The sequence below is a fragment of the Oncorhynchus tshawytscha genome, linkage group LG21 (assembly GCF_018296145.1).
Source record: "Oncorhynchus tshawytscha isolate Ot180627B linkage group LG21, Otsh_v2.0, whole genome shotgun sequence".
Lineage (NCBI taxonomy): Eukaryota > Metazoa > Chordata > Actinopteri > Salmoniformes > Salmonidae > Oncorhynchus > Oncorhynchus tshawytscha.
Window position 1 is genome coordinate 16,464,197 of NC_056449.1, and position 24,939 is coordinate 16,489,135.

The window sequence follows — 24,939 nt, forward strand, 5'->3', positions numbered from 1 at the left end:
CCCTACTGTATAGTTAATGCAGGAGGAATTTTCAGTTCATGTTCCTATTATAGTCTGCCTGTTCTACAGTATATAATACTGCTCTCTAACCCTATAGAGTACAAACCCAACAAGAAAGCAAACACATGTTAGCTTTCTGCAAACATTAATGTAAATATGCAAATAACCAAAACAGGGGCTTGAATATTGTATGACAACAAACAAGCGGGCCAATCCAGGAAAGAACAAATGCCAAGCGCAACTGTAACGGAGTGCACAGCACATCAATCAGATGGAAGTTGGCCCGGTTTTAGAAATGTAGTTACATTTACATTTCGCAGCCATCTGTAGTACAAAATAACAGAATTTCATGCATTTCTTCCAATCTATAAATACACAGCAAAGGAGTGGAATAAATACAGCTATAAACGGGCAGAGAAAACTTCAAATGGAAAAAAACAGCAGAGTGAAATCTGAGCACAAATATCTAATGTCTGCAAGTTTTTTTCGGGAAAACTTAATCACTTGGAGTTATATCATTAGGGTACTTCACTTTCACTTTCCTAGGAAAATTCCTGTGTAGTGGAAATGATGAAAGCAGTTGAGCTATTACCTCTATGTGGAATTGAGGTCGATTATAATAGGTTTCTATCGCATTGTTTTTTACTGTTGTAAAGAGGTACCAAATCTACTACTAATACTGCTATAACAACTGGGCCATTGTGCATATTGTGTGGCTAAAACATTACTTCTAGAATAGGGCCATTATGCATATTGTGTAGCTACAACATGACTTCTAGAATAGGGCCATTATGCATATTGTGTAGCTACAACATTACTTCTAGAATAGGGCCATTATGCATATTGTGTGGCTAAAACATTACTTCTAGAATAGGGCCATTATGCATATTGTGTAATTACTTCTAGAATAGGGCCATTTCGCCTATTGTGTAGCTACATCTGCAGGGCATTAACAGGGCCTTATCCTAATCATCAACACCCACCCACCCACTACTTGCACTTTGTCCCTTTTTTCAAAGCGATCAGAATTGTATTTAGGTCCTTTGTTGCAAAGATGGAGTGGACAACATTGCTATCCCCCATTCATCTTCTTAGTTAATGAAATGATACTGTCCACATCATTCCATGCATAAAAGGGAGAGATGTCTTGGAAAGAAATAACAATGATGAGAACTGAACATAACTTATCATACCTGTTTCTATGATAATATCGACTGGGTCAAAATGTGCAGAACAAGGATGTGTAGGCCTGGTCTATTTAACAATTTTCACGTAATAGAGAATAAAAAGTGAAAAAACATTTGTGATGAAATAACTTTTGTTTGTAAAAAAATGATGCGCCAATAGACACGTCGCTGCCATTTATAAGCTTCCTGTGAGTTTATACTTTAGCCGTGCAGCAATTTGTCACCCCCGCCTTGTGTTTTCAATGCCTTTTGTGGCCCTATCAATAAACCATCCCATGTCACATGCTGGGTCCTGTTATTAACGTCTGTCTCTATTGTAATCTCGCAAAGAAATCATTGATAGCTGTCCTCCATATTTCTTTACAATCCCACCACAGACGTATCTCTCCCGGGAGGTAGGGGGGGAGAGGGGTAGTGAGAGAGAGGGAGAGAAAGAGAGAGTGAGAGAGAGAGAGAGCGAGAGAGAGAAAGAGAGAGAGAGGGGGGGGGAGAAAGATACAGAGAGAGTGGATAGATAGAGAGAGAGGGGGGAGATACTCCCCTCTCCACTCTAAATCTTACCGTCCCACCTGAGATAAGAGCAGAATTGAGTTATTGAGCAGGCGGTTTAAGATATAAGCTTTCGCTACAGGGACACTCAAAAGAGTGACAATGAGAAGAGATTGAATGGTGTTTCATTACTTGTGGGCGGTTCCTGTGTTTCCTCTCTGCGTGTCTACAGCAGTGCTTCCATTAACCTGCGAGATCAGGAGCTTGCTATAGTGGAGAATGCAATTATTTTTTAAATATATAATGCAACATGTCTGTTACGGGTACTTCATCATACGATTCATAGAGCTAAACAACATGAATAGTGGTAAATACATTGTATTTGTGAACTCTATTATTTCACTGTTCTAATGTCATCATACCATGGCTGATGACTACCTAAAGAGTGTCTCCAATATGTACATTGAATTACAGAATATCTCTCAATAGCGATCCATCTCTTATTCTTAGCTTTGGTTGGGTAACTACTGAGTGCACAAAACAATAGCAACAGTTGTTCTTTCCATAGGTGACATAGGACCAGGTGAATCCAGGTGAAAGCTGGGTTGGGTTAAATGCAGAAGACACATTTCAGTTGAAGGCATTCAGTTGTACAACTGACTAGGTATCCCCCTTTCTCATTTCCCTGTATGTGTGCCATTCAGAGGATTAATGGGCAAGACAAAACATTTCAGTGCCTTTGAACTTGATATGGTAGTAGGTGCCAGGAGCAACGGTTGAGTGTGTCAAGAACTGCAATGCTGCTAGGTCTTTCACACTCAACCGTTTCCCGTGTGCATCAAGAATGGTCCACCACCCAAAGGATGTCCAGCCAACTTGACCCAACTGTGGGAAGCATTGGAGTCAACATGGGCCAGAATCCCTGTGGAACGCTTTCAACACCTTGGTGAGTTCATGCCCCAACAAATTGAGGCTGGTCTGAGGTAGAATACATGAGGCATCTTCCCTCATTCAGAATGCTAACATCATTTTCCTGATAGAACAGGCATGGACAACCACTCGCGCTGGGTATCATACACCATTAGTCCACCTACAACAACAGCACCTCCACAAGGCACAACGTAATGACAAAGAAGAAAGGGATAGTATTTACAGTGTAAGGGGCTGACAGTAGGTTTTATTGGTTTTGAGGGGAAATGGCCCTGGTTCTACTTATTGCAATGGGCATGGACAAGGGAGAAGTGCTTTGCTTTGTACAACTCCATCGCCAATCACACCCAGCGTGAGATAATAGCGACCATAATACACTGTGTAGCTGCTAATGGAAACAAGGGGACTTTAAGAGCACAGAGAAAGAGAGACAAAGGCAGGAGGGAGAGAAACAATTATGATGTGCTTGATTCACCCTTGTCAAGAAAAAAACACGGCTCGTTTGAGAATTAAAATAAGGATGAGATGGGGGAGAGCAAGAAGAGCCCGGGGGTGAGAAACAGCACAGCATGGTGGGTAATGGCTTCCGCCATTTTGTGCCTCTGTTAAACATTGAGGTAGTGAGGAGAAGTGTAATCACATGAATGTCTTCAGTGCTAACGGGAGATGTTGTCGCGAGTCATCCTTCTCATGATGTCACAACAAATACACACACACACACACACACACACACACACACACACACACACACACACACACACACACACACACACACACACACACCAAGGGTCTACTTAGAGGCAAAGGAAGTCGTGTTGCAATGCTACATGTGACAACCTGTGAGTGTTGAGTCTTAAAGACATTAGCTCACAGTCAAACCGAGTTCACTGTGGTCCTAATATAATATTTGTGACTGTTCATGCAACAGCATTCCAAATGAATGTGTTCGCTTCTGGAGAAATTGTCACAATGTCTATATCGGTAGTTTCTTTGTTACTAATAAAGGCAAAGGACACAAGTTGAACTCATGGAAATTAATGCAGTCTTGTAAACGTGAATAGCAAATGATTGCAAAGGAAAATGTGGAAAAGCACTTAGCTCGTTCCTCTGTCTGTCAACCTGTTGTTATCCAACGATGCGCACAATCTAAAGGATATCTGAGAGTAACTGCTCGAAATTCTAAAGTCAACCCAAAGATATATCAAGATATTCACCTACCTGCTATTTCAGTCTTAAAAATTAACAAAAAAAGTAGAGCTGAATGTTTTTATGATTCAGCTCTTAATTCTTGAGCCTACTTGAGACGCAGACGTCCCACCTAGAGCTCTGGAAATGCAAATGCGCTACGCTACACGCTAATAGTATTAGTTAAAACGCAAACGTTCATTAAAATACACATGCTTGGTATTGAAATAAAGCTACAGTCATTGTGAATCTAGCCACCGAGTCAGATTTTTAAAATGCTTTTCGGCGAAAGCATGAGAAGCTATTATCTGATAGCATGCAACACCCCAAAAGACCCGTAGGGGATGTAAACAAAAGAATTAGCATAGTCGGCGCTACACAAACCGCACAATAAAATATAAAACATTAATTACCTTTGACCATCTTCTTTCTTGGCACACCTTGATGTCCCATAATCAATACTGGGTCTTTTTTTGGATTAAATCGGTCCATATATAGCCTAGATATCGATCTATGAAGACTGTGTGATAAACGGAAAAAAATAGCGTTTCATAACGTAACGTCATTTTTTAAAAGTTAAAAATTCGACGATAAACTTTCACAAAACACTTCGAAATACCTTTCTAATGCAACTTTAGGTATAACTACACGTTAATAAGCTATAAAAATCATCAGGAGGCGATGTAAATTCGATAGTTGGTCGTGTGGAAAAATGTCCGGAAAAACACAGAGACAATGCCTCAGGTTGGTGGTCGGAGGGAATCGGTTCCCTTTGGTCGGTTCTACCAAGAATCAAATCAGAATCAAATGAGGAGACTCTATACATCCTGTGGAAGCTGTAGGTACTGCAAGCTCGGCCTCATTTAATACGGTTCACCTTTAACAATGGGTTGAAGTGGCGCATGGATATTTTTTCCCATCTCCAGTGATCAGATTTTCCTGCGCTTTTCGATGAAACAGACGTTCTGTTATAGTCACAGCCGTGATTTAAACAGTTTTGGAAACGTCTGAGTGTTTTCTATACACACATACTAATCATATGCATATACTATATTCCTGGCCTGAGTAGCAGGACGCCAAAATGTTGCGCGATTTTTAACAGAATTTCCGAAAAAGTAGGGGGGAGGCTTAACAGGTTTTAAGTCCATTCTTCTCCCTTGAATCCATGCTGGAACTTCCTCTGACATAGCTCTCAATGGGGAACAGACTGCTAGGCTAACCTACCTCCATTTCTGCAGTTCCTGTACCTCTTAACAAAACAGTTAAGTTTCACCTTGTTTCACATTGCTGTGAGGACTTTGAGAGCTTGACACAAAACCTCCGAGCACAATGAACAGCACGACTCAACAGTCCACGTCGAAAAGTACCAGACATTTACAAAAATAACCTTGGTTGATCAAATAATGGGCCTCTTATGGTTAGACTTGTATTTCCTCCTGCATATTGCACTGTGACATAACATCATAAGAGACCTGTGCAGAAGAAAAGAGAGTGTAGACTTCCCAATACGCTCACTCAACTGATGTAGTGCTATCCATATTGTTCATTCTATTTCCATGGCTCTTTATCTGGTATGTGTTGTTTACCTGGTATGGCCCCCTTGGGCCATATGCAAGGTGAGCCAGTTCCATAAACAATGTGCAAGTTCCTCTTTCCCAAACAATGAGACACTTACAGTTGACATCTATGCTTGATGTATGCCAAGCAATTCAGCTGTTCCTTCAAACGGAAAGTTCTGCAGCTGTGGATGTGTTTGCTAACATTGTGCGTTGGTCTATGAAACTGCAGCATATGCAAGTATCTGCTGCAGCATTTCATTGGACAGAAGCAAAATGTCGGCTTGAACTTACTTGTGTGCATTATTAAGGACATTGTAAACTTCTGAAGGCGGTGCTAAAACAGAATCCAATAGGAAGACAATAACACCAGGGAATATGTTGTTGAGAGTAGGGCTGTAATGCCTTTAGAATGAAGGCTGTGGTGATTAGAACAAGATCAGCTCACAGAAAATGTTTCAGCGCTGAGCCTGTGGACAGTTTCTCAGTAGGGCAAGACACAGGAGCTGTCCAGGGTCCTGAAAGCAGCTGTCCAGGCTAGAAAGCAGCTCTCTGCTGGGTTCAAAACATCAGACCGAGCCGACAGCTTAACCCGGAGATCAGTAATGTTCAGACAGCTTTCCCCCACTGCTGTACCTTCTTCTGCCAAGGAGAAACCACCTATTGACATAAGTGCAATACACGCCTTTCAGATCTGAATATCTTTCACAAGTTTTCTAATGTAGCCTGCTCATAAACTGAGGTGATCCACATGCTGAAATAATGCTGTTTTTTTCCTTACTTGCAAACTGTAACATGGAGAACAGTTTGTCAAAAAGAGATTGACAGTATCTTGTGAATGTCATTGTCAAATAAGCAAAGACCATAGAGTGAGCCTGTCAAGGTGACGATATGACATCACGTCATTAACTCGGTTTCCATCCAAATGGCAACATATTTTCATTAGAATATTCTATCTGTGCATTTTTCCTTTAAACAGACTTATTTTGGATAAAAGGCTGTGTGTGCTCATGCAGTGGACATAAAAATAACTTTACAGAATAAAACATTTTCATTGCATTTTCATCTCACCGAGTGTACAAAACACTAGGAACACCTTCCTAATATTGAGTTGCAGTTCTTGACCCAAACCAGTGCACCTGGCACCTACTTCCATACCCTGTTCAAATGTACTTAAATATGTTGTCTTGCCCATTCACCCTCAGTGGCACACATACACAATCCATGTCTCAATTGTCTCAAGGCTTAAAAATCATCCTTAACCCGTCTCCTCCCCTTCATCTACACTGATTGAAGTGGATTTAACAAGTGACATCAATAAGGGATCATTGCTTTCACCTGGATTCACCTGGTCAGTCTATGTCACGGAAAGAACAATGCTTTGTCGGCTCAGTGTATAGCAAATGTTCCCACTCTGGTCTTGGTACGTGTGGTACAGTATAGCCAATAGCTGGCAGATACAGTGCTAACTACATGTTGAAAATATTATGGACGAAAAAGGAAGATTCTTTTACTTGTCAAACAGCAGCCAAGCACCGATCATCATGTCACCGGAACAAGACCCTGGACATTTATTGGATAGGAACATCATCACCGTGCACTTCCACCATCCAGTGAAGTTAATCAGAACTTTTTAAATATGTAGCCTAATAAACTGCATGTTTACCTGAGTTGGAGGATCAAACAACACACAGTATCAGCGTTTGACTCCGAGTTTACTTCGATATGATGGTTATTATATCAATGTTTTCACATAAAGGCGTTTCCACCGTCCATTATTCATTGTACCGACACATATCACACCATGCCAAACAAGCAAATTCTCTGTCGCCTAGGCTTGGGAGGTACACCGTATATACCGTACACCGAGGTATTTGGAAAAAGCCACGGGATGGTTTTTCCATACTGTCAATACCGTTAAAACTATTTCTTTTACTTTTTCAATACATTTTAATATTTGTGTCTACATTTTAAGTTAAAACCTGCAGTCAACTTGTGTGATACGTTAGGAGATAAAGCAGATTGCGTTCTTCATTTCACCTGTCACGTTATTTTACATTATGAAGCTTACCGTAGTTCCCCAGAACAGTTGAGCCAGTCATGTGTTTGTTTGTAAACAGCACAACGGTAGAAAGCAGGAGCAGGTGAGTCCAGCTGTGTATATACAGAGGTTGCGTTTTATATTGAAACACCAGCCTCAAAGTCTCAACGTCAACAGTGAAGAGGCGACTCCGGGATGCTGGCCTTCTAGGCAGAGTTCCTCTGTCCAGTGTCTGTGTTCTTTTGCCCATCTTAATTAATCTTTTATTTTTATTGGCCAGTCTGAGATATAGCTTTTTCTTTGCAACTCTGCCGAGAAGGCCTGCATCCCGGAGTCGCCTCTTCACTGTTGACGTTGAGACTGGTGTTTTGCGGGTACTATTCAATGAAGCTGCCAGTTTAGGATTTGTGAGGCGTCTGTTTCTCAAACTAGACACTCTAATGTACTTGTCCTCTTACTCAGTTGTGCACCGGGGCCTCCCATTCCTATTTATGTTCTGGTTACAGCCAGTTTGCACTGTTCTGTGAAGGGAGTAGTAGCACACAGCGTTGTTCGAGATCTTCAGTTTCTTGGCAATTTCTCGCCTTCATTTCTCAGAACAAGAATAGACTGACGAGTTTCAGAAGAAAGTTATTTGTTTCTGGCCATTTTGAGCCTATAATTGAACCCACAAATGCTGATGCTCCACATAGTCAACTAGTCTAAAGAAGGCCAGTTGTATTGCTTCTTTAAGCAGAACAACAGTTTTCAGCTGTGATAACATAATTGCAAAAGGGTTTTCTAATAACCAATTAGCCTTTTAAAATTATAAACTTGGATTAGCTAAAACAACGTAACACAGGAGTGATGGTTGTAACACAGGAGTGATGGTTGCTGATAATGGGCCTTTGTACGCCTATGTACATATTTCATAACAGATCTGCCATTTCCAGCTACAATAGTCATTTACAACATTAACAAATGTCTACACTGTATTTCTGATCAATTTGAATGGTAGTGTATATATAACTTTATGAGCTTGATTGCCTGTTTTTGAAATTTGCTTACATTCGCCTTGTGCTAATTAGCATATTTAGCTAGCAACCTCCATGGAAATTCAATATTTCTTGTGCTAATTTTGATAGCATTCTGGTAATGGGCATTTTTGCATTTTTTGGGGACACCCCCTTGTGTACTAAGCTGGTAATACCCTAAATCCCGGGATGAGCAAAGGATGGTATGACAAAATCTGGATACCGCCCAACCTTACTGTCGACAGTTATAAAATTGTACGGCATGTCCTGTTTCCATCAGCCCGGTCGTGACTTTTTTAATGCGTCAGGTAATTCACCTGTATGAAACGGTTGGAAGGAAACCTGGTTAATGTAAATAAACATTTGCATGGTCTCAAGTCCCAGTAGTAACCATCATACTATGTGTCTCTTTAGGCAAGACTTTGTGATAGGTTTAAATATCCTGTGAATGTCCCCAGAAGGCATGCCGTTCCATACTGTTTCATCGTTTTCCTCCCACTCTGAAATCATATATGTACAGTATTTAATTTCACTCAGTATGAACAAAAAGATGTTCAGTTCTCTCAGTCCTTCACCTCTAAAGGCATATCATAATGCATGTAGCCTAATATGCTAAATTGATTTCCCCCGCTTCAATATACATATCTACTGTTCCTATTTACAGTGTTTTGCCTCCTGTGTTTCAAGTTTGGATTCTGTGTGTCAAATTAATCTGAAAGCCACTGACTTCTATTTTCAGTTGCACTGTTTATGCCAGAGGCAACATTATATAAAAAAAAGGAAAATCTCAAGAGGGATTTAACGTAAAAAGAAGACGGGAAAAAAACACACTCCTAAATAGATTTAAAAGCATTGATGTAATAGGCTCAGAAGCAAATCCTTGAATAGATCACTATGCCAGTGTTATTAAAATACCATATTCAACCACTGAAAAAGCCCTGAGACATGGGAAGTGCATGAGACCACACAGATAATCAGTGCCACTGAATGTACAAAAAGAGGTCAGCTCAATTCTCCGTGGTAGGAAATAGACTTGGCATGGGGGCGTCATTTTGGACCACTGGTTCCCCATTCCCCATTCTCCACAGTGTTATGAGCACTGGTTCTCTGCAACCCGGTAGTAGTAATCATTTTTATAGCCCTTACTTAATTAAAACGTCAGAGCAATATGAGGCCGAGTTCACCAAATTAAAAATATATTAAGATGGCAGATGTGGCCTTAATGGCTTAATCCAGCCTTTATATTGGTTCCAATAAAGCATAGCCACAGTCCAATATTGTTCAATACTTGCTATCTTCAACAGAATCTGCCATAGCAACAATTTAGCTCAATATTTTAACAAAAACACAGACAACAACTTTAACACATGCGCATAATGACATGGCAGACACTGTCTGTTTCCTTCTCTTCCTTCCAATTGAAATGTAACCCTGAGTAGGAATGTAGCACAACTAAATTAGGGGGACCCAATTTCAAGCGGGACCACTCCACTGATAAGCTGTAAGAGTGATCTGAGAGAGCACTCAGGGTTCTACTGCTACATTATGACAATATTAGACTTAAAACAGACGAAAGTGGAGAGAGTAGAAATCAGATGGGCAGAAAGAGAGAGAAGAAAATAAGTCTAATTGTGTTATGCCTCACGGCGATGAAGGGTTTCAGAGAACAACATTTTCTTGGGTGGGAAAACTCCAGAGAACTCAGAACCCTGTTTGGAATTCTGTTGTGCCAGGCACATGCAACACAGGGTTAGCATTTGAAACTGAGCATTTAAGCATGTTGGCTTGACGCGGTTGACACCTCTGTGCAATCATATGTCATGTACTGTATGCCCTTTGGGAGGAAAATTGCCTCAAAGGAGTGGTAAAGAGGATAAGGTCAAAGATCAAATGAAGTAAACTCAATTTTCAAAAGAAGGTAGGGGTGAACCGTGTACTGTATCTATTCCAGTTCTAACTAGTCAGTCAGTCCAAGTTAACCGGAACCATAAACATTACTTCAAGCTTTAGTGACTCCCCATCCCGCATGAGGGAGCGTAATCGTCGACTGACACTAATTAGCATAACGCAACGGAAATAAATATTCCTAGAAAATATTCCTATTCATGAAAATCACAAGTGAAATATATTGAGACACGGCGTAGCCTTTTGTTAACACTGTCATCTCAGATTTTCACAATATGCTTTACAGCCAAAGCTAGACAAGCATTTGTGTAAGTTTATCGATAGCCTAGCATAGCATTTTGTCCAGCTAGCAGCAGGTAACTTGGTCACGGAAATCAGAAAAGCAATCAAATTAAATAGCTCTGTTTGTTCTTCACGTTTGGCTGAGAAATCGCCCGGAAATTGCAGTCACAAAAACGGCGAAAAATATTCAAAATTAGCTCCATAATATCGACAGAAACATGGCAAATGTAGTTTATAATCAATCCTCAAGGTGTTTTTCAAATATCTATTCGATAATATATCCATCAGGTGGAATAATGGCTACCTCTGTATTTTACATAAGAATCACTTTGGGAGCATCAGGTGACCACTTACGCAATGTAGCCGCTTACGGGTATTCTTCAACATAAATGCATAAAACTACGTCACAATGCTGTAGACACCTTGGGGAATGCGGAGAAAAAGTAATCTGGTTGATAGCCCATTCACTGCTCAATAGGGATTTGATACCTGCAACCCTCCGGTTGCCAGCTCACTTCCCGGGATTCTAACTGGCAACCCTCTGGTTGCTGCCTCACCTCTCTTAGCCTCAAGGCTACCTGCTGCCCATAACCATATTACCCATGTAATGCCCCACATATAATCCGTTTGTAGACAAGGAAATCCCCTGACCCATCAAAAAATAACATGTGTTGGAAAATTTACAGTAAATATGAGTACATTTATTTTTTTATTTTTTAAGAAAAACATTATTTCCTTACCTGGCAAGGCCTCTGATAGTAGATGTCCATACAGTGTGACTGAAGAGTAGTTGAGCAGTCCTTAAAAAACCCCAGTGCCAACGGAATTCACAGGTCACTTATTCCAAGATCCCAATGTCTGCAATGAAAAAAAGAGAACAAATTTAATCAGAGATACAGTGGGAGTTTTCTGGTGATAGCACAGGTCTGAGCAGTAACAAGCCCAACCAACCAAGATAAACATCCTTGAAGACTGTCAGCCCAAGGAAGACAGAGGAAGGCCGCTAAGTCGAAGAAGGAAAAGACCTCTGACATATGCAGAGTATCTTCCTTAAACGCTTGAGCAGCTTGATTCTTTTTCTGCCAAAAACGGCAGCCGAGGGACGCTTCATTAAATCCTAATTTCTTGACCGACCAACTGGCCAAGGAAAGGGTTTAATGAAAGAAGATCCTGATTTAACTCTTAACTGTATGTTTTGGCTACTAATGTAAGTGTCATGGGAGGGGAAAGGATGCATTCATTAACATATATGATTATTCATATCAATCCATTTGATTTTATTCGACCCAGGATGCTATAGCTCTTCCTAATGAAGGGGAGGAGACTCAGTTTACTTCAATCAATGGTGGAGTTCCTTTAACATGGCTAAACTCCGCCCACCCAGGGCACCGGGCCATGTTAAAGGAATTCCATCATTCAGTGAGAAATACTTAATAAGACAGTTACAGTATGATGACATCAACTTACATTGTGAGCACAACTACCATGTGTGTCATATGAAATTCACTGTAATTTTAGAATCATGAAAATCAATGATGTTGCTTTTATCAGTCCTAGATGTAGATAAACCTGATAACAGATAAGAAATGTGTTAAGTAATACAATTCATTGAACACCTTGTGAGTGAGATGGGTTTGCTCCCAGAGGACAAGAACTGATACTGTATGTTATTATGATTGAGGAAAATCACACTTCCTACTATCAAGTCATCTAGGTATCCACTTAATAACACTCTCAACAATGGAGAAACTGCATAAAGGTGGAGGAATTCAGATATGATGTCATTGTTTCAGCACAACCCACAAAGCTTTAACACTACGGCACGCAACATGGTTCAATGTGCTAATAAATCGGCACAATTTACTTTTGAGTAATGGAGAGCAAAGTTTGCTGCTAATGTTTGCTAACCTAACTATGCTATCGCTAGTCCCATAAAACATGATGTTTTCTAAAGTGAAGAACAAATGTTTATGCATAGTCTAGATAACATTTTGTATTGGCCAAGAAAACGTATTGTTTTTCAACCAAGTTAAGTATTTTGCCAACTATTTTTCATAATTGTTCTGCATCTGTATATTTAAGCTATAAGACATGAGGGGTTATGGTATGTGGCCAATATACCACGGGTAAGGGCTGTTCGTATGTATGACGCAACACGGAGCGCCTGGATACAGCCCTTACCTGTGGTATATTGGCCATATACCACAAACCTTAGAGGTGCATTATTGCTATTATAAACTGGTTACCAATGTAAGTAAAGCTGCAAAAATACATGTTTTGTCATACCCGTGGTATATGGTCTGATTTTCCACGGCTGTCAGACAATCAGCATTCAAGGCTAAACCACACCGTTTATAATTCGTAAATATAACTCTGGATCCAATCTTCTCCTTCACCTGTGCTGAAAGCCACCTGATCTACTATCTTAACTAGTGTTGCTCAACACCACCTAAATAACTTGCTCGGTCTTCTCTCAACAGTGTCTTTGTCATATTTAGTTCTGGTACTGATTTTCACACATCGATCTGTATACTTGTATTAAAGATACAGAAATGAAGTCTCTCCTTGTGCAGGCTGAAAGTGGATGGCTGTTGGTCATCCAGGAAACACACAGTAAGTGCCCAATGTGGCAATCTATGATAGCAGTGTAGGAACTCAACTTCGTGGAGGCTTTCGAGCGGAGAGCTTTTCCTTGTAATCTCCGAATTGGTCAGCAGACCAAATCTCCAAAATGGACACGTTAAAGTTCTGGTAGAACTTTTTAAACTGAGCTTGACGAAGCAGAAAGGCATTTGACTGGGACATAAGCCTACAATATCCTGTCCAAATGATTAGACAAAAGAGGAAAAGGCCTGTCTGCACAACACAATTATACAGTTCCCGGAATTTCAGAGCATGAGTGTGAAGTGTTTTCCCCCTGTTGTTTTCAGCATGTCAAAATATGAGCCTTTTTATAGTTTAGTTCACCTGAGCACTGACAATGTTCTCGAAAAACAAACAAACAAATCTTATTTTATTTCAAATGAAAACTGAAACTGCCCATCCAACAAGTACAGTCAGTGGGCGTTGACGAACCAACAAATGTTCAATGCCTTATAAATGCTCACGAACGTTGCCGTTTTCTGACGGCAGCCCACCCACAGATTGGAATAATCCGCCGTTGAAGGATTTGGAAGACTGGAGTCGTGGAGGGATTACGAAGCGGAAAATGAGTGCAGCTTAATTGGAGCAAAGACTTAATGAGAGTCCCTTGAGGACTGTAATCAGTGGCAGAGGAATGGCCCAGGTAGGGAGAGAGCACGGTCAAAGAGATCAGGCTTTCCAAATGATAATAGCAGGGTTTTTCGATTCCATGCCTGTGCCTGACGGGGAGGTTGTTAAGAAAACTGAAGAAGGGTGTCTCTGGTGTCCCTCATCACTTGCTTTATTTTGAGGCTAAGAAAGGTCATTTCAGGAGAGGTGCTTCAGTTGAACGGAGCATAAGTGGCAACAACATAATACCGATTCATGTAAAACAGATGTATGTCTATTTTGTCAATGGGGACGAGATTAATAAAGGATAGCTAGAATACATAAGAATCTGTTCCAGGTAGGTAGAAATGCTGACCCTCTGAAAATGCTCTACAAATTAAACTACATTAGCTTCCTTTGTAGATGTATGCTATTGGATTACGTTTTCTTCAAGCGTTAGATCTTGTCAGGCATTCAGATGGACTTTAAGTTACTTTTGGTTTGGCTTCAGCTGTTTCTCTTCCTGGCAATACTTTAGTGTGAACACTTTGCTGACTATGTCATTTAGATCAACACCAGGTGGTTAAACGTGATCATTATGTGTGTACCACACACACACACGCACACGCACACGCACACACACACACACACACGCATGCACACACACGCATACACACGCACACACAAGCACGCTTTAGGTGTTGTTTTGTCGACAAAATATCACCTAGTTTACACAGTCATCACTCAATGTTTACTCTCTTTCATAGTCAGATTTCAAAGCCTACGTTGAGGAATCATCCGTTGACCAACCAACATTTTCTGTCAGATGAATGCCTGAAAATCCTGTATTAGTCTTTCTGCATGCCATTGAGAAATTGTAATTTCCCATCTGGATTCTTATTTGTTTACCAAATAGTTGGTTTTAGTATGTGTCCTGATTGAGTTAGTAGCATTTTATTGAGCAGTTTCACCTTTGTGCAGTCTCAACTCACGTCTCTGCACAATAACCATAAAACTCCACTTGTGTTTGTCCCCTTATCTGTACATCAACACTTAACCTGGTAGGATTTACTGTGTTACTTTGCATTCTGCTTCAATAATCATTTCACAATTGAATTGTGTTGCTTTCAAGGCCTGGTGTCGTATCTCAGTTTGTCCCAGACAAGGCTTGCACAAATTGCACCGAATGTGGATCTAGCGTTCATCTGACGATCGTCCAGCACACTTTGTTTTAGGGACCACCTGCTGTACACAACATTTGTCACACAATTCTACATGTAAAATCGGTGCGCACTCAGGTTGAGGTGCTATTGTACTCTCGGCCAGCAAACGTTATAGGTATGTCTGAGCTCTAAGAGAAACGTATGCCTCTTAATCTTTGCAGTCCACTGCAATCCTCACTCAAGCCCCTCTGGCTTGGTCACCATTGTGATTCCATTATGTGGCGACAGACTGAAGCAAGTCTGAGCTTGTGCATTCAATTCAACTTGATGACACATATATGCCGAAGGAGGTTTTAGGCTCAGCTGCATTGATCCACAGCTGAATTCGATTACACGCACACTGAGGACCATTAACAGCAATAATTTCTTCTTCTGTTTCAATGTGATGTCCAATTACATTGCATTAGCCAGAAGTTAGCCATCTAGATTAGCACTGACCATCAACATTTGATAGTTACGATACTTAGACTAGAGTTAACCAGGACATACAATTACTTTTGTGTACAACCAGCTGGGGCAAACTGCCATTGTACCACATGCAATTAATTGCTGCCTCTGAACTAGAGCAACAATAGTGGCTTTTGACGTCAGCTGATATGGATCAGCAGATATATTCTACAACACATTTTTATCAATCTAAATATCTCTCTCATTGTTGATTTCAATGGGGTGAATGGGGCCATTAATGTCAAGGACAAAATATTTATATAGTTCTACAGATAAACTGTCATCTATAACAATGAGTCTGTGATTTTATCCAAGCAAATTTTCACGGTGATGCAATACATTTCAGTCATCAAGAGAATAGATAAACAGGGAGGTACCCTAGGTAGAATTTGCTGGATGCAAAGACATCATTAATTGTCTTTGAGAGTGAGTGAAGCACTGAGTGCAGTGAAAACATTGTCAGTAGGCATCAGTACATAGCCTAGGAATGTTTCCTTCTCTTCCAAAAAGGCAAACAGAGGTCAGTATTCATATTGTGAAAACTTCAGGATTAAAGTGATGTTCAAGAGAACAAATTGATATGTAAACGACGAGGATGAAACAAACAGGGGGAACTTAAGCCTGGAGGCACAGTCAGTAAAGAACAGCAAGTCAAAAAACGGACGCAGACAGACGGAAAGAAGTGGGATGAAATTTGAATGCAAATATACCTGCTGGGGCCCTAGACAAATACATCAATTTTCCAGATAAAAAGAACGCATGAAAAAAATATGGTTGTGGGGGTACACAGCAGTACATTTTTTTAAAGATAACCTTTTTTAGAAGATATAAAAGAGGGATGGATGAAAAGGGAGAACACTGCTTGTGCCTTTGGCCTACGTTGAGAGTCGTTGCTGAGAGCTTGGTGAATAAGACCCAGTAATGCCACGTGAACGCGCTTCCTACACAAAGGTTTATTGCATTAGTGCTCAGAGCGGCACTGTGTGTGAGTCAGACTCCGACAGTGGGACTGGCTTCATTAGGCAAATCTTACACAATGGGCAGGGAAAAGGCCAAGACAGGCTCCCTCAGGAGACAAAGTGCTCTTTTCCATCTGCAGCATTGTCAAACTTAAACTGTGACATCTGTCCCAATTGAAGTGCTACTGCAGCTGATGTTAAGGAGAAGGAGTGTTACATCAGAAATGATCCGAACAGTTATCTGTTATTGTTTTGAAGATGGTGGGCCTTAGGGAATCACTGCTAGTCATTTCTAAATTAATAGGTCCCTCAGAGACATGCAGAATATATAGTCAATGGCATCATTTCTACCATTCACACACCATCCTCCATACAGTGCCACCACACATGCTACCTTGCCGTCTCAAAGATAGCTCAGGTCAAAACTAACTGCCTCCCTATGGGACAGTATTCCAGAACATGAGAAGAGTCACAGAATGGTATTCTGGAAGAGACCTGTAGGTCATGTTCTGCCTGAATCCCAAATGTCAAGGGTCGTGTAGGGTCTGTTATAAAGACTGTTATAAAGACACCTCTACTAACCTTTAACCAGAGAAGATCAGCAGCTTGATTTACTAGAGGGAGGGGCACATACATACATACATGACAAGTGCTTAAATACATTATAACTGCATAATAATGCATTATCATTATCAGGTTTTAACTAAACTGTTACCAGAAAGCTTTGCACACACAGACAAGCAGACACTTCTTAAAATAGACTCGTACGCCAGTGTATGCACACACACACACACACACACACACACACACACACACACACACACACACACACACACACACACACACACACACACACACACACACAGCACAATTTGCTAAGGAAGGTGATTTACACTCAGTGGCCTAAACAGCTCACACCCAGATGACAAGAGAGCGTGTGGCCTTCTCTGATGTGATAACACGCCACCAAATCTGTATTTAATTGGGAGGATTTCTCCCCACAAGAGCCTGACGGAAAGACAACAGCGAGCAAATAATAAAGCTTCAATGAGATCCAAGAAAAAGTAGGGGAAACAAAAATAAACCAACAAGACAACAGATGTCTGAGACAGACACAAGAAGACTAAACATGTAATCCTCCACATCCTGTTCAACCGATCAGCTTCCTGTGCACAGCACCTGGCACATTCCTCTAATTTGTTGGCTCCAAATGTTAAGCAGAATCATGTCCGACACATACTTCAAGCCAAACGACAGTAAAAATGGTCGGCCGCCAGGTATCGTGAGGGATTGCTTCACGATTAAAAAGGAGCACGGGAAAACTGCAGTCTCCTGGGGTATGTCTCTATAAGTTTGGCACATCTAGCCACTGGGATTTTTAGCCATTCTTCATGGCAAAACGGATCCAACTCCTTCTAGTTGGATGGGTTCGCTGGTGTACAGCAATCTTTAAGTTATACCATAGATTCTCAATTGGATTGAGGTCTGGGCGTTGACTAGGCCATTCCAAGACATTTTATATGTTCCAAGCCACTCGAGTGTTGCTTTAGCAGTATGCTTAGGGTCATTGTCCTGCTGGAAGGTGAACCTCCGTCCCAGTTTCAAATCTCTGGAAGACTGAAACAGGTTAACCTCAAGAACTTCCCTGTATTTAGCGCCATCCATCATTCATTAAATTCTGACCAGTTTCCCAGTCCCTGCAGATGAAAAACATCCCAACAGAATGATGCTGCCACCACCATGCTTCACTGTGGGGATGTTATTCTCGGGGTGATGAGAGGTGTTGGGTTTTCGCCAGACATAGCATTTTCCTTGGTGGCCAAAAAATACATTTTAGTCTCATCTGACCAGAGTACCTTCTTCAGTATGTTTGGGGAGTCTCCCACATGCCTTTTGGCGAGCACCAAATGTGTTTGCCTATTTTTTTCTTACATTTTTTTCTGGCCACTCTTCAGTAAAGCCCAGCTCTGTGGAGTGTACGGCTTAAAGTGGTCCTATGGACAGATACTCCAATCTCCGCTGTGGAGCTTTGCAGCTCCTTCAGTGTTATCTTTGGTCTCTTTGTTGCCTCTGATTAATGCCCTCCTTGCCTGGTCCGTGAGTTTTGGTGGGCGGCCCTCTCTTGGCAGGTTTGTTGTGGTGCCATACTCTTTCCATTTTTTAATAATGGATTTAATGGTGCTCTGTCGGATGTTCAAAGTTCCGGATATTTTTTTATAACCCAACTCCGATCTGTACTTCTCCACAACTTTATCCCTGACGTGTTTGGAGAGCTCCTTGGTCTTCATGGTGCCGCTTGTTTGGTGGTGCCCCTTGCTTAGTGGTGTTGCAGACTCTGGGGCCTTTCAGAACAGGTGTATACAGTATATACTGAGATCATGTGACACTTAGATTGCACACAGGTGGACTTTAGTTAAGTAATTATATAACTTCTGAAGGTAATTGGTTGCACCAGATCTTATTTAGGGGGTTCATAGCAAAGGGGGTGAATACATATGTACGCACAACTTTTCCTTTTGTTATTATTATTATTTTTTTTAAACAAGTTATTTTTTTCAGTTAACTTCACCAATTTGAACTATTCTGTGTGTCCATTACATGATATCCAAATAAAAATCCACTTAAATTACAGGTGGTAATGCAACAAAATAGGAAAAATGGCAAGGGGTATGAATACTTTTGCAAGGCACTTTATATTTCAATTGCCTGGTCTCTTTTACCTTCAATCTCATTAGTTGTGGAGAGATACACTGCATGTAAATGGTTTGTGTTGAGAATGCTTATCCTCTCATTTTAGGTTAGGTATAGAGATGAGAGAGAAAGAAAGAATGATACAAGCTCTACTGTATGTGCAGGCTGAGAAAGTATAGTCACTTCAAAAAGTACATATCAGGGTCGAAGTGACCGAGTTGAAAACATGCTTCAGTGGAGGCAATTTGAAAGTGGACGTGAAACAAAACCCAGTGGGAGGAAAAATCATATTTACCTGACAGTCAGCATCTGCTGGGCTCAATTCTTGTTGGCACTGTTATTTACATGGTATAAGAGAAGATTAGCTCATTCCATTTGCATAGCTTACCTGAGGCAAGGCTATGTTTATTTTGTACTATATACTGGGTGTTTACGACTGATATTCAAATCAAGGGTCCTTTGGAGACTGAGTAAATTACTCTAAAATAAAAGCATGTCAAGAGTATGTCGAATACATTTCCTGCATCTATAACCACTCCAAGACAAGTGCAACACAATAATCAATTCTGCCTCGGTGATATTAATATATTGACTTATTCACCTGTACTCTTATAATCGACCTTTATTTCTGAAAAATTACATTAATCCGCTTGTTGGTATGCTTGTGTGTCCTGCAGCATTTTCCATCAACTTGAACAAGTGTTGGAAAAATGTAATTTCATGGGTGACGAAAAAGCTAATTGGACACTGGCCCATGCATTTGAATGATGTAATTTTCCCAAAATTAATATTTCTTGATTTGTCTCGGCGATATAAGCTCTATGCAAATACCCTGCCCTATGATGGTGTGTGCCCTTTTAAAGTGACATCAAAGTGACGACGCCTAATTAACCAGAAATGGACATTTAGCCTATGGTTGTCACATAATATAAAATGTACACTGTACATTTCTGTCTAATAAAATTTGAGTCAAAAAATGTAAGATTGAACCAGTGTACTAGGCTATAGCTGTGACCAATGGTCATGGACACATGACAATACCCTTTGAGAGGGTTGAGCTAAACTACACTGAGTTTCCTCCTAGACTAAAAAGCATTTCAAATGGAGGTCCTCTATTGAACTGGTCAAGTGCAAAGTGCCACCCAAAGACCAATGCACATCCATGCCATGTCAGAGCAGATGAATGGTGCCATTTTGACACCTATATTGATTGACTTGTTAATGGATAATTCTGATTGGCCGGTTGTATGCTTCTCAGCCTCAGAAGGCGGGGTGTCGGTCTATTCGGTCTATTCGGCCAGGCCCCAACTTGTAGTAAAGGGCTGCCTTGTGTGTGCTTTATGGTACTGAGTTATTCATTATAATTTTCTTCATGATAAAGGCCAAAACTGTCCAAGTGTCTGTCTGCTCTGCCCATCTGTGACCCATAAAACAAACACCACATGCATGTCTTTTTTCACATTGCATCTCTCCATACAGAACTCGTTTGCACAGTGTTCTGCCCTAAGGCCTCCCTTGTTCTATTATTTTATTCAAGATGTTGAATAGCTATTTTACAGAGCCTGAATGAAAATGATTCATGCCCATTGAATTAAGTTTAATTTCTGTCCAAAAAACAGTAAGAGGCACAACTTGGTCACGTAGTCGAGTTCCAGTTTAATTCTCTTCTTTCTTGACATTTTTCTTTTTCTGAAAACAATGACTGTACTTTTCTTTCTGTCGCAACATGAGATTTTGATGATGGCTGGCTAGAAAAACTCACAACGAGGTCATTAAACCCAAATTATTCATTCATTTCTGTGTTTCCAATTACTGAATTACAGAGGAAAATAAACCAAAACACAGACTTTTTCTGTTGCTGCATGATAAGAAAGGATGAGATGGAGGATGAAGAGAAAGATGAAACACCTTAACTTCAAATAACTGAAATGACGCGCAAACACTCACACCCCTAAATTCAACAATCTCAAGAGATGTGGATTTCTAATAATGTGTAAGCAATCCTGAATTAGTGGCCTCAGCTGTCGAGGAAAATGGCCCAATCAAAACATCTCAGCTTTAACATTCATCTTCACAATCTCCTGCATGTTACTGGAAAATGTCAGCTGTTATCTGCATTCTTTTCATTTGATTTCTCTCTCTGTTTCCGTTGGAATCTTGACAGGCTTCCATTTAGCCATTCTCTCACTCTACTCACCTTGTTGCTGTTGACAGTAACTGACAGAACTTTGGGGTGTCATAAAGTCATATGTTTGCATTAAAAGACTCATATCTTCATCTAAACCTCTATCAAACAACTATACCTATCAACCTGAATGCAAAGTGTATAACATTTGGCTGATAGGATGAAAGGAAAAGCTTCATTTAGGAGCTCAAGAACCAAATATTATCCACATTTACATCCGCATACACCTGAAATACTTCCTGCTCCTGCTAAACACTAGTGTTGTACTCAAACCACATCTGGCCAGTGGTAACTAAAACATGCCTACATTTCAGTGAATTAAAAAGTTAGGGAAATATTCTGGGGGTCAGATTGTACTTTGTGCTGTCTGACTGGTCACAGACGCATATGGTTTACCCACGAGCAGTAGCTCCATAAATGAATGCTAACAATCAGAGTTGCCCTGTGGCCAGATCCCTAGCACGCAACTTTGTACTCAGATGGCATGCAGGCCTAGTCAACATTGGGCACAGCTGAAATTATAACTGCTGTAATTGGATACAAATACAATTTATATTACTTTCAATAATAAATGTAACATGCCTAACCCTTTCCAAAATGTGTAACCGACAAATACCAATGACTTTCATTATGCAGAAGATGATTAATTGCTACTATAGTAATGTTGTTTTGATTCAATACTTTAACCGCTTGTTTTGTACACTCAACCTTTACACCCTGTGACCAAAACACAAAGCCCTAGTATCTGCTAGGTCTCCACTCCAACATTGCACCCTCTACAGTGACAAGTGTTGACGTGACATCCGACATGCAAATGGAGCACTTACAGAACATCTACGCAAGGTCAATGTTTTTGTTCCTCTCTACGTCTCTCTGTCTTTGCATAACTGTCAGTAAATGGAGCCGTTGTAAACCTGTCTGTCTATGTATCTCGCATAGGCCAACCGAGCCAGCTCAGTCGAAATGAGGCAGCCGGTGAGTGAGTGGCTCGGTCCCCTTGACTCTCCATCAACTGTTTATCAGCGAGCCCCTGTGTCACACTGATTTGTGTGGAAGGCCGTGGGAGGAGGCAGGTTGGAGAATAGAGAGAGCCGCCTGCGTTCCGTGAAGCCCGGGCCCTCACTAATGGTGCACAGCACAGGACCATTTCCCATCTTGGGAAACCGTGGGTGGACGTTGATTTCCCTTACTTCTTTTCTCATTTGTCAGAGGATATCCGGATTTATAGGTGTTACCGTGAGCCTCTAAAGTTGAAACGTATCATTTGGCCTTATATTTTGTCCCCGGTGTTTCTTCATCTTCCCCATCTCTTCATGCCTCAATGTTGAGTTGGGATCTGTGTCCCCAGTGAGCAAAACTGGTTGCAGTGAAGTCGGGCTGACGTCTTTTGTCACGTCTAATGCATTTTTAAACTAGAATGAGGTCATTATGACGTCCGATGCCACATTTTATCTGGAAAGTCTATCTTGGAGGTCTATGCCTATTGAACCACTCAGGTGACCACTCATTTTACAATTAGGCTACACATCAATCAGGGGTTGATATCTCTTGGCTGCATAACACATCAATCAGGGGTTGATATCTCTTGACTGTATAACACATCAATCAGGGGTTGATATCTCTTGGCTGTATAACACATCAATCAGGGGTTGATATCTCTTGACTGTATAACACATCAATCAGGGGTTGATATCTCTTGACTGTATAACACATCAATCAGGGGTTGATATCTCTTGGCTGTATAACACATCAATCAGGGGTTGATATCTCTTGGCTGTATAACACATCAAACAGGGGTTGATATCTCTTGGCTGTATAACACATCAATCAGGGGTTGATATCTCTTGACTGTATAACACATCAATCAGGGGTTGATATCTCTTGACTGTATAACACATCAATCAGGGGTTGATATCTTTTGGCTGTATAACACATCAATCAGGGGTTGATATCTTTTGGCTGTATAACACATCAATCAGGGGTTGATATCTTTTGGCTGTATAACACATCAATCAGGGGTTGATATCTTTTGGCTGTATAACACATCAATCAGGGGTTGATATCTTTTGGCTGTATAACACATCAATCAGGGGTTGATATCTTTTGGCTGTATAACACATCAATCAGGGGTTGATATCTTTTGGCTGTATAACACATCAATCAGGGGTTGATATCTTTTGGCTGTATAACACATCAATCAGGGGTTTATATATCTTGCCTGTTTATTTTTTATTATTTTTATTTCACCTTTATTTAACCAGGTAGGCTAGTTGAGAACATGTTCTCATTTACAACTGCGACCTGGCCAAGATAAAGCATAGCAGTGTGAACTGACAGCAACACAGAGTTACACATGGAGTAAACAATAAACAATAAACAAGTCAATAACATTGTAGAAAAAAAAGAATCTATATATATTGTGTGCAAAAGGCATGAGGAGGTAGGCAATACATAGGCCATAGGAGTGAATAATTACAAATAAGCAGATTAACACTGGAGTGATAAATGATCAGATGAATAGCACATCTCAATACATGTCATGTGTATAGCACATCTCATGACATGTAATGTGTATAGCACATCTCATGACATGTAATGTGTATAGCACATCTCATTACATGTCATGTGTATAGCACATCTTATTACATGTCGGGGCTCCCGAGTGGTGCAGTGGTCTAAGACTGCCTCTCATTGCAAGAGGTGTCACTGGTTCAAATCCAGGCTGAATCACATCCGGCCGTGATTGTGAGTCCCATAGGGCGGTGGTGCACAATTGGCCCAGCGTCACCTGGGTTTGGCTAGGGGAAGGCTGTCATTGTAAATAGCAGTTTGTTCTTAACTGACTTGCCTAGTTAAATAAAAACATTTATTTGCACAAAATACAAGTATGGTATGGTTTTCTGTGCATCTTGTTAGCCTTTTTCAAACCACAGTGATTCCAGTCCAGTATCGTATTGGACAAACCATCAGCAGACACCTAAAACCAGAGAGATGACTTTCATCTTAGAAATATGACCTTCCTGGGGCTGACATTCTAGTAATAAATATGTCCTTCCTGGGGCTGACATTCTTGTAATAAATATGACCTTCCTGGGGCTGACATTCTAGTAATAACTAAGACCTTCCTGGGGCTGACATTCTAGTAATAACTAAGACCTTCCTGGGGCTGACATTCTAGTAATAAATATGACCTTCCTTTGGCTGACATTCTAGTAATAAATATGACCTTCCTGGGGCTGACATTCTTGTAATAAATATGACCTTCCTTGGGTTGACATTCTTGTCATTAATATGATCATCCTGGGGCTGACATTCTAGTAATAAATATGACCTTCCTTGGGTTGACATTCTTGTCATTAATATGACCATCCTGGGGTTGACATTCTAGTAATATGTAAATGATGACCTATACATGTTGTATCAACACTATGGGTGATCATTGCCTGCAATCATAACAAGGACCATTATCCTCTGTCCTCAGAGCAGTTCATACCCATCTCCAGCACAATGTCAGTTCATACCAATCTACACATCTCTAGCACAGTGTCAGTTCATACCCATCTCCAGCACAATGTCAGTTCATACCAATCTACACATCTCCAGCACAGTCAGTTC

At 40.7% G+C, this 24,939-nt stretch overlaps 1 protein-coding gene across 2 annotated transcripts in view; it reads right to left on the minus strand.

Moving 5' to 3' along the window:
• The window catches only part of LOC112221038 (leucine-rich repeat and immunoglobulin-like domain-containing nogo receptor-interacting protein 2), a 303,359-nt gene that overhangs the window by 188,941 nt on the left and 89,479 nt on the right, over positions 1-24,939 (minus strand). For both annotated transcript variants that reach the window (XM_024383102.2, XM_024383101.2), the window contains exon 3: positions 11,329-11,446. The gene's annotated coding sequence lies outside the window, so the exon portion shown is untranslated. The remainder of the gene's footprint in view (positions 1-11,328; positions 11,447-24,939) is intronic.